We start from the raw sequence: 9806 nt of genomic DNA, 5'->3' as shown, positions 1-9806 counted from the left end.
TCTTGTGCAGCAACCACCTCCGTTTGGTCAGTGCTGCAGTACTTCCCAGTACAAGGCCCAGCACAGCTCTGCCATCGGGCAAGGGTGACATTTCCGTGTCTGCTCCAAGCTGGGCCAGAGGGCAGAAGGGTGGTGAGAGGGTTACTGTAACCCTTATTCATACTATCACTTCCAACCTTCTGAATATCCAGTGTAAACTAGGCTTATAACATGAGGAACACTGGTTGTATAGGCAGGCAAGGAACTAGCACCAAGCTCTGCTACCATTATACATGTCCACAGTTTCGCAAGCAAGTTCCCAGCATCTGTGCAAGTTCTAAAGCATGATTTCCTAATATCAACTTTTTTTTGGTGCTGCCAGAGGCAGGAGATGTTTCCATTATAGCACGAATGGCCCAAGTCCATACCTGGACATGGATACCCCAGTGAGCTATGCCTTAAGGAGCTGGATTTGCCCATCTCTGATGGGCTACCTGGGCACTTGTCTGTTTTGTTTGCACTGGGGAATACACATCAAGGATCATTTCTGCTTTGCTGTGTTGTAACCAAATGACTTTTTTGGCTAGTATTTCTTTGTTTTATATTCCATTTTCTTAACAGTTTAAATGTGGGGACTGCACTTCTCCTCTACTGATGTTTGCATATTACTGTGCAAATACACACTGTCACACAAGCTTAATCCTTTCCTCTCTGGATTTGAACAGGGATCAAGAGCCAGGGTCTGGTGTGGCACAAATCTTTGTGTCCCGCTCGTGTTATGGGACAGAAGCACTTACATCACTCAGCAACTTTGTTTTAGCAAATGACATAATAATGGGAGTGGTGAGTCTCTAACGTCTGCAGCTACGTCCTTCTCAGCCATAATGCTGTGTGACCACACTTTTAGGGCAAGAGGGGTAACGTAGGTCTCTGAAACTAAATTTGTCTATGAGGAAGGAATTAAAAGTAGGAGGATATGATTAATGCCAATCCACACATTGTTAAAGAAAATGTATGTGTGTGTTTCATTAGAAGCGTATCACATCTATGTTCGTATGTTATGTCTCCATGGTTACCATTATCAAACAACCTTGTTTTCTAATTGGGATTTATAATCACCAGAAGTGGGGAAAAAGGATTTCTCTGCTGCTACTGTCTACAAACGTAAATGATCCTTGGCTTTGGGGGAATAATCTCAATGAACTAACCACTCATTTTCTAACAAGGCAATGGATTTGTCTGACAGAGGTCAGAAAAAGGGTATTTTGGGGGGTTTGACGTAGATGATGATTCAATAAATTAATTACCATAGAGCAAATTAGGGAGTGAACTGTGAGCGTGTTAGCCTGAGTTGCTTGCTTTTAGCCTGAGGATATGGTTCCGTCTGCATTTTGCTTCTCCATCATCCTTGAATATGTTAATCCTCTCCCTAAAACACACACACACACACACATACATTCCTACTCCCTCTCCAGGAACAGCACGGTTTGCAACATTGAATTGATTGCTTCAGGGAACAGATCTGTGTTAGAGATAACTGGCAGAACACAAAGCCGTTTCCTACCTGCGCCTATGGAGCGGCTGCTCAGGGTGAGGGGAAGGGGAATGTTCTCAGGTAGTAATCAGGAGCCGGCTGCTGCCGGCAGCAGGACTGCCCTAACAGCATCCAGAGTAGCTTTGCTGGCAGGAAAAAGCAAAAGAAGCCTCTGTGAAGCTGAAGTGGCTGAGCCCATCCGGGCTGAAGGGCTCTTATCTCACATTTCTGAGGTAAGGATTTACACACACGGTTTTATTACAGGTCAGCTACTGTGTGGAACTTATCAGAAAGAAATGCAAGAAGCAAATAGTTTGCAATAAGTATCTGTCTTCACAGTAAGAAAATGAGTGATAATAAAGAACTTTTTCATACAACAGTGAAAAGCTAGAAATTGAACGTAGACATTTTCAAGTCAGACATGAGACATCTCATAGTGGGCTTTCTTTAATAGTTGTCTGTACTGTGAAGGGGAGTGGTGGATTCCTGTGTTTTGAAATCCTCTGGATGGTTTTTTGGAAGCTACGCTTTAGTTCAGTGCAATTTATTGGACTCGGTACAAAAATAACTGAATTTCCATAACGAGGGTGTCAGTCTGAGTGAGTGAGCAGTTTGTTCTGTCCCTGTACTCCACAAAACTACCAACAACTGGACTGACGTACCAGGTATGTCCCACATCTGTTTCCATGTGTAGCAGGTCCTGCTGAAAGTGGGAAAGTTTCAAAAACTGATACGGCTGCAAGTGAAAGCAAAATGGTGCCCTAAATTATGATTTTAAGGCAGCTGAGAATCCATTTGCAGATTTTAATGTAGATGTAGTAGACATTCGTTGCCACTCATGAAGAATGGATGCAAGCAGACCTAAGGATCTGTGGTCATTTTCACTATATATAGAAGTATTTTAGAGACTACTGTGTTCTGGGCATTTAAATCCAGGGTTATTTACAAGTGAAACTTTAAAGGATCTAGAGAAAACCACTGGTCTTTAAAATGAAATCACTCATGCAAAATTTAAACTTTCCTACAGTTTTGTATAAAAGAGAAAGCCATAGCTCTAACCGTTAGAAGTTTCAGACTGGGAATAAGTCGTGCACATTTGGATGTGTCCTGAACCCTTGGCTGGGATGAACTATGACTGTCAGCAAAAAAGCCCTTCAAGATGGTATGAGGTAGTGAGTTTTCATATGTAACCAGCATGGAGCAGAAGTAAAAGTGGATCAGTTAGACTTTTTATGAAGTCTAATTTAAAGGAAGTGACTTAATCACATGCCTGTTATCTACTATGACAGCAGTGAAAGCCCAGTTTAGAATGGCTCAAAGTTATTTTTGAACAGTAGCATTATATTCCATGTAGGATCCATAGATAGCATCACAGAAAACAAAGAGCATGTGCAGCTGAAAGACAGACATGCAGACTATGAATATACCAGTAAACTAAACTGACCAGAGCCAGGCAGCTCAAGGATGCCACATATTTATCCAGGCAACTTCCCTGCTGCCAAGCTCAGGCCAGCACTAATACTGACCAGACTGTAAACCCTGATCTTCCCTGAAGAGGACCATCTCCTCACCTGGGAGAGTGTTGGGTCTCTCACCTCCATTGGGCTGCTCACAGAATGGAGAAATAGTCCTGCACATTCCCAGATGCCTTCAGGTGGAGAAGCTGGACAAAACAGTCCTGATTTACAGGGGTTTTCAGAAAGCCCCATGGCTGCTTGGAGGTAGCTTTTATTAATTGCTTTGCTTTTATCAATTGGTATGCAGGCAGTGTCAGCCAACCTGGAGCATCATCCTGGTCTCCAGCAACATGGTGTTTGGATTGGCCTTCCAGCAGTGCTGCCAACTGGGGCACTGCTATCCTCCTCAGCTGCTACATGGTAATCAAGACACAGGGATCTGGACCTTCAGAGGTACTTCTCTCACCAAAATGAAGTTTTCATTGAAATGAAGTTTCAATTTTCATTGAATTTCAGTTTAATTGAAACAAAATTTTCATAGATTGAAATAACTAAGTCAGACTTTCTCTCACTGTATGAAATTTAGACAGGGGGTCAGCATACCTTTTTGTTTATATTTATGGGTGCTCTTCTGTCTGTAGTTGATACTTACTAAATAGTTCACCCAAACTTCTGATTTTACCTAAATACATGGTTTCTAGCTAACTTCTCAAGTATACAATTCATTTTGGATGTTGGTGGCATAAAGGTGGATGCTATTAAGTAGACAGCCATTTCCTGTCATCACCATCTCAGTGAGAGATGGATCACCACCCTACCAACATCTGTGTTCAGCTGCCCCAGCAGACCTCTGGCCTTCATGAGTCTTTTGGTTCATGGTTTGAGTAGGAGGTTGGGTTGGTGTGTATGGCTGCTGAGCTGTTTGGGCTATTCATTGGTCAGGTGGCCACACAGTTATTGAAGGTTTTGGCCCACTGCATCTGGAGTGTGTATTAGTGTCCAGCAGTGTTGCACTGAGGAGCATAAAATGAACCTGAATGGAGCAGACCTGCCTATAAATAATAAATATCAGAAAGTCCTAGTGATGTCCAGCAGCTTGCACACAAAAAAGAAATGATCTGGTCATAGCCAAAGACAGGAAAAGCAATTTTCTTGCTTACTTCCATGATTAGAAAGGGGGTGAACATGTCACAGACTTTTTGCAAAAGTGCATTTGAGGGTCTGTGCTAATAACGCAGCAAACCTGAGAGTGATGACATACTGATTCAGCCTGCCCTGCTAATCTTTTTATTGAAAATGTTCTTTTCAGTTGTGGTTACCAAGGCAGATTTCAGAGGCTCTGCTCCTTCAGGCCTGTTGTCATATTGAAGCCCTGATGACGGGGGGGTTTGCAGAAGCAGGTGACATATCAGAGCTTGTAGTGATTCAGTGGAGATTTGGCAACACTAACAAGCCCTGATGCAGATTTCAGTTTTTCCTGCTAATGCTTGCTGTAGTCTGTCTGGGCCATGGTGGGGGGCAGTCTGTACTCGACCATGGGAGAAGAGGGAATTCTTTGGGTAGGCGCAGGCTTGGAAACAATGCAGAGACGTAGAATCACTGAATAATAGAATCACAGAATCATCTAGTACAACCATAAACCTAACCAACCAAGTTCCATCACTAAACTATATCTGTTAGTGCCATGTCTACAGGTCTCCTAAGTACCTCCAGAGATGGTGAATCCATCACTTCCCTGGACAGCCTGTTCCAATGCAATAAGAGGAAGCATGGGCTTCCCACATTACGCTGACTGCCCTGTTGTCCCCACCATAGGCTGTACACTGTGCTTGTATCTGATAGCCCATGAGCTCAAAGCAGCCCAAGCTGTCCAAGCTTTTTTCATTATCAGATGGTACCTTAGTGTAGAGGTAATTGAGAGATATTGTGTTGTGGACTGACTTTTAAATGATCACGAAGGGTGGTGAAGCACTGGCACAAGTTGCCCAAGGAGGTGGTGGATGCCCTGTCCCTGGAGACATTCAAGGGAGGATGGAGTCTGAGCTACCTAATCAAGCTGTAGGTGTCCCTGTTCATTGCAGGTGGATTGGACTGAATTGCCTTTAAGGGTCCCTTCCAATTTAAATGATTCTGTGATTCTATGACTCTATGATTCTGGCTAAAGAGGCATCCTATCTGCTGCATCTTTTAGTATTTAAGTCAGTGGTTACCCTCCACTGTTGATGGAGGAGACAGCAGTGCTCTATGAAACTGCCTTCAGCACTTCTGGGACGTGCATGTTTCTACAGGATTAAATGTACCTTATACCACTGATTTTATTGCACTTTTGGAGTAGCCATCTACATCTCACACAGTGATGCTGTTATTTAAACTGTGATATCTGCAAACACTCCCTGTCTGTGACTAGTGAGGAAAAGTGCCACCTTCCATCTGCCATCCAGCTGGAACTCAGGATGCTGCTGAACATGACTATTAAAAAGTACCTGGTCTGCAAATAGTTACCTGGGAGAGCCCCATCTTTTCTCCCACGACATTCACTGTGACCTGTAGCGGTCTCAGCTTTCCAAGGCTGAAAACAATTTTCCTTCTGAATACACTCTTCTAAGAGCATGTCAGTCTATGCCTACTGTACCAAATCAGGCAAAACCAGCAGCCTGGTCCCATAGTGGACCTCACTTTAAGTTCGCTCTTAGCATTCTTCCTGGTGTGGTTTTGGCCTGTGCCAGTGTGCACTTCCCCAGGCAATGATGTACACAATGATGCAGTTGGCAAATGTTTCCAACAGAACACAGCCATTGCCTTTTCTCCCAGAAAAAAATCAGTTGTGCGAACATAAACCATAATGTGGCCATTCAGGGCCAGTAAACAGGCTCTAATTCACAGGTATCTGGTTGCCAAGACTTAAGATGGAAGCTCATCTCTTCACCCAGTCAACAGCACTTGCTCAGATCCCACTAAACTATATAATTGTGTAAATTCTTTAGCACTTTTTCTTTTCCAGTGAGTTTGAGCTAAACATATGCTGTGACTCATCTTATTTGTTGTGACTAAATATGCAACACAAGCTCAATTGCATACATTTCTATGTACATGCAGCAAATTTAGCAAATTCCAGAGCAAAGCAGACACATGGTCTTCTAACACAGATGCACTAAGGGGGTCTTAGTACCTTAGTTTAATATTAATTGATATTAATTATAATTAATGACTGATTCACTTGATTAGTACATTTTTGAAAGAAAAATGGAAGATGTTTAATTACAGTGATGACATACAAGGTACAAAGTTCATACTCTTGGTTTGCAGATAGTTGGATAAGCCTGAAATACTGAGAGACAGTGTCTTGATTTGATTTCTGATGTAAGTACAGTGGAGATTAAAACAACTGTAGTAACATAAATCTCTAGCTTCTGTCTATTACTCTGAGTCCATTTACTCTGAGCAGACCCACTTTGCTGGCCTTTGGCCAAGTCTGTCATGGGGAAGAATCATGTTGTAAAGCAATAGCATCCTGACTCTGCAGGATACTGTTTGATCTTGCCTATATCGACGGGGCTAAGCCATAGTATGACAGCATTATGGCAGTGTGCTGCAGCCTTTTGAAGATCAGGAGGTTTTCTTCATCTATGTAAATTGTAATCCTTGTTGGAAAGAGAAATATGCTGGGTGGAGGCATAGAAACAGAGAAATCATGGGAAAAACAGAACTAGGCTAGGGGAGAGCTTACATACAGAGACATTCCTAAGGAGGCTTTTCTTGCTTGAGCCCAGCTCCAGGCCTTAACACAGCATCTGTGTATCAGTGCCATTTTCACACCTGATCCGTAATGATGGTGTGCCACCTCACCTCTTCCTGAGGTTTAATTGTTGTATCTTGGATGGGGCAGTGGAAAAACAAAACCTCAAACTCTCCTTCTCAGAGCTGTCTTTATCTTGTATCCTGCCTCTGAGTTTGCTCAGCTGCTCTAGATCCTCTCTTATGAGTGGAAAAAGTAAAGGGCTATGAATGTTGGTGAACCGGTAGCATTTATTTAACCAACACATAGACTTGTGCCTCTTCATTTCAGACAAACACTGTAAGCTTAACGTAAGCTTAATGTAAGCTTAAAAATTCAGGAGGCAGTATCACATGTTACCAATAGGAAGAAGCAAAAAAAGCTGCAAAAACTACAAAAAAAAAAAACAAAACCCACACAGAAGCTTCCATTTTCATGTTCAGAAGGAGAATGCAGGTGCACCAAAGAGTCAAGGAGGACTGAAGTGATGATAACTAATACATGGGTATAAGAGATGTCAGGAGAGCTTTTCAGACTCTCCTCTGCCCTTGGACTTTAGCTCTTTGCCCATCACCAACCCATCAGTGAAAAAGTGTAGCGGCAAAGTAGCTTTGAAGCAAGGGAGCCAGGAGTCCTAGTGGCCACCGAGTTGACCATGAGCCAGCAGTGTGCCCTTCCCACAAAGAATGCTAACAGTATCCTAGGCTCCTTTAGGCAAAGTATTGCCAGCAGGTCGAAAGAGGTGATCCCTTCCATCTGTTCAGCCTGGAGAGGATGCCTGGGGGGATCCCACCAGTGCTTGTAAATTTCTGAAGGAAGGGTGCAGAGAGGACAGACAGCCTCTTTTCAGTGCTGCCCGGTGCCAGGACAAGAGGGAGTGGGCACAAACTGAAATACAATAGTTTCCTGTGAATGTCATGAAGTGTTTCTGTTCCGTGTGTGTAAAAGAGCACTGGCAAAAGAATCTGGTGGCCGTGGAGCCTCCTCCTTGAAGATCTCCAAAAGCTGCCTGGACATGGTCCTGGGTATCCTGCTCTGGGTGTCCTTGCTGGAGCAGGGGTTGGGCCAGAGGACATCTAGACATCCCTTTCAACCACTCTGGTTTTTTAGTTTAGCCCTGTAGAGCTACATAAGATGGAACCAACTCTGCTCTCTTAAGTAGGATTCTCTTTCAGCTGAGAGATACTACAAATATCTGAGTTAGGAGTATGTAGCATACGGGCAGCCTGGTAGTGCATACTGTCCTACTATCCCCATGAGGCAAAATATTTGATCTTTGTCTTATCCCTATGGTCTCCATTTACAACTGAACAGATTGTATTCCTGAATGTTGTTCTTGCTTTGCACAAAGACTCAAAGGTTTACTTTGCCCAAGTAATAGTGTCCAATAAAGATTGTGTTTATATTTGTCTCAATAAGGGAAACCATTCTGGTATTTTTTGGCCACTTCTTTTACCCAGCACTCACAATACCTTCTTATTTTTGAAACTTCTCTTTTTCTGATTAATTTCATACAAACTGGCACAGACTGTCAAACACACTGACATATTATGTCTGTCTAAATATGAAAATAGAGGAACCTAAAACAACTTGTCAAAAGTTAGAGGGATTTTGAAAAAAAAATAGTCTAAAGGATGAATGACAAATGCCTACTACAGCTACTGCCCCTTGCACATCCTAGCATTTAGGTCTCGTTTTGCCTGTGCAATGGAACATCTACATTTTCAAATGCCAATGAAGTTTAACAGATCTTAGTCACAGGGAGTTGCACTGGATTAATAATGATTCTGGCTCAGTGAAAATTTTGTTTTATGAATCTTTTCAATTTTTCCATCATAAATCTTGGATGATTTGTACATGCCTCTTCTTTATCTTCTCTGTTCCAGGAGACAGTGTTCTCTACGGTAGTTTGGTGGTTGTTCGGGCAGCCAGAGCAGGGAGGGCAGGGCTGCTAACTGCCCTCAGTTCTTATCTCATGTCTGCTTGGAATCTCCATTTTCTCTGGTGTCATTTTTTTTTTGACGTCTTCTGGACGGCTGATCAAACTCCTCAGCAGCTGGCCAATGTTGTGGTAAACGCAAACCATCAACCAAGATTATCATGGCACAGAGCTGGGCAGAGCCTCTTCATGGTGATAGGTTCAGCTGGTGCATCTGCAGTCCTTCCTCTGAAATAGAAATGTCTTTCATCAAAATAAAACATAAAAATCATTATTCTTTTTAATATCTAGTTTCCTACTTCCCTACAGCCTCATGGAGTACTTCTCCTGCTGGTAAACACCCAGGCAGCACCTTGTGGTGCAGGATTTGGCTTGCTTTGCTGAAAAAAAACATAGCATGGACTCACAGATCATCTCTACAGGGTATAAAAAGCCCTTACACCAGGATTGTTTATTCCTGTATGCCCTTGTTTCTTGCCTGTATGAGTAACTGTAAGGCTGCTTGCTTCTGGGTTGACCAGTGTGGTTCTCCAGGTGAGCGCAGGAGGCTAAGGAAAACCAGTGTGGATAAGCACTTTGTACCTGGTCAAAAACGTTGATGTCCTTGTGCTGAGTCTTCAGATGCTCAGGTGGAAATGCTTCCCAAGGACTTTTCCAGGAGGGCCTTTTACTGTTTAGCACAGGAGCCAACGATGTGGAAACCTGATCTCAGACTAAGGTCCTGAGTGTCCTTGAGACTCTGGGACAACTCCTGTTGGGTAACTCAGCAGAAGCACAAGACTTTTATCCAGGTCTCTGGTGTCCTTTAGTTGGACCAAATTAAATGCTCTCCAACTTTCTGCTCTGCTCCCTTTCACCTTTAACCAGGCAGGAGCTGGATGAGAGCGAACACGGCTGTAACCTCCCAGGAGGGTGTCCCAACAGTGCCTGGCACAGCTGGGAAATGAGTCAGAACCTGCTGGAAATAGAGCAACCTGGGAGGAATCTGCTTCATCACACTGCCGCTGTTGCCCAATGTGAGCTCTGCAGTGATCGGCTCCAGCTGACTCAGTGCAGAGTCCTGGCAGGGGAAAGCTCACATCAGGAAGTGTGTGTGGATCAGACGGTTGCGGACGCCACATG

The sequence above is a fragment of the Centrocercus urophasianus genome, unplaced genomic scaffold (genome assembly GCF_019232065.1).
Source record: "Centrocercus urophasianus isolate 14NV4802_14NV808 unplaced genomic scaffold, USGS_Curo_1.0 seq_11, whole genome shotgun sequence".
NCBI lineage: Eukaryota > Metazoa > Chordata > Aves > Galliformes > Phasianidae > Centrocercus > Centrocercus urophasianus.
This window is presented reverse-complemented; position numbering follows the sequence as displayed.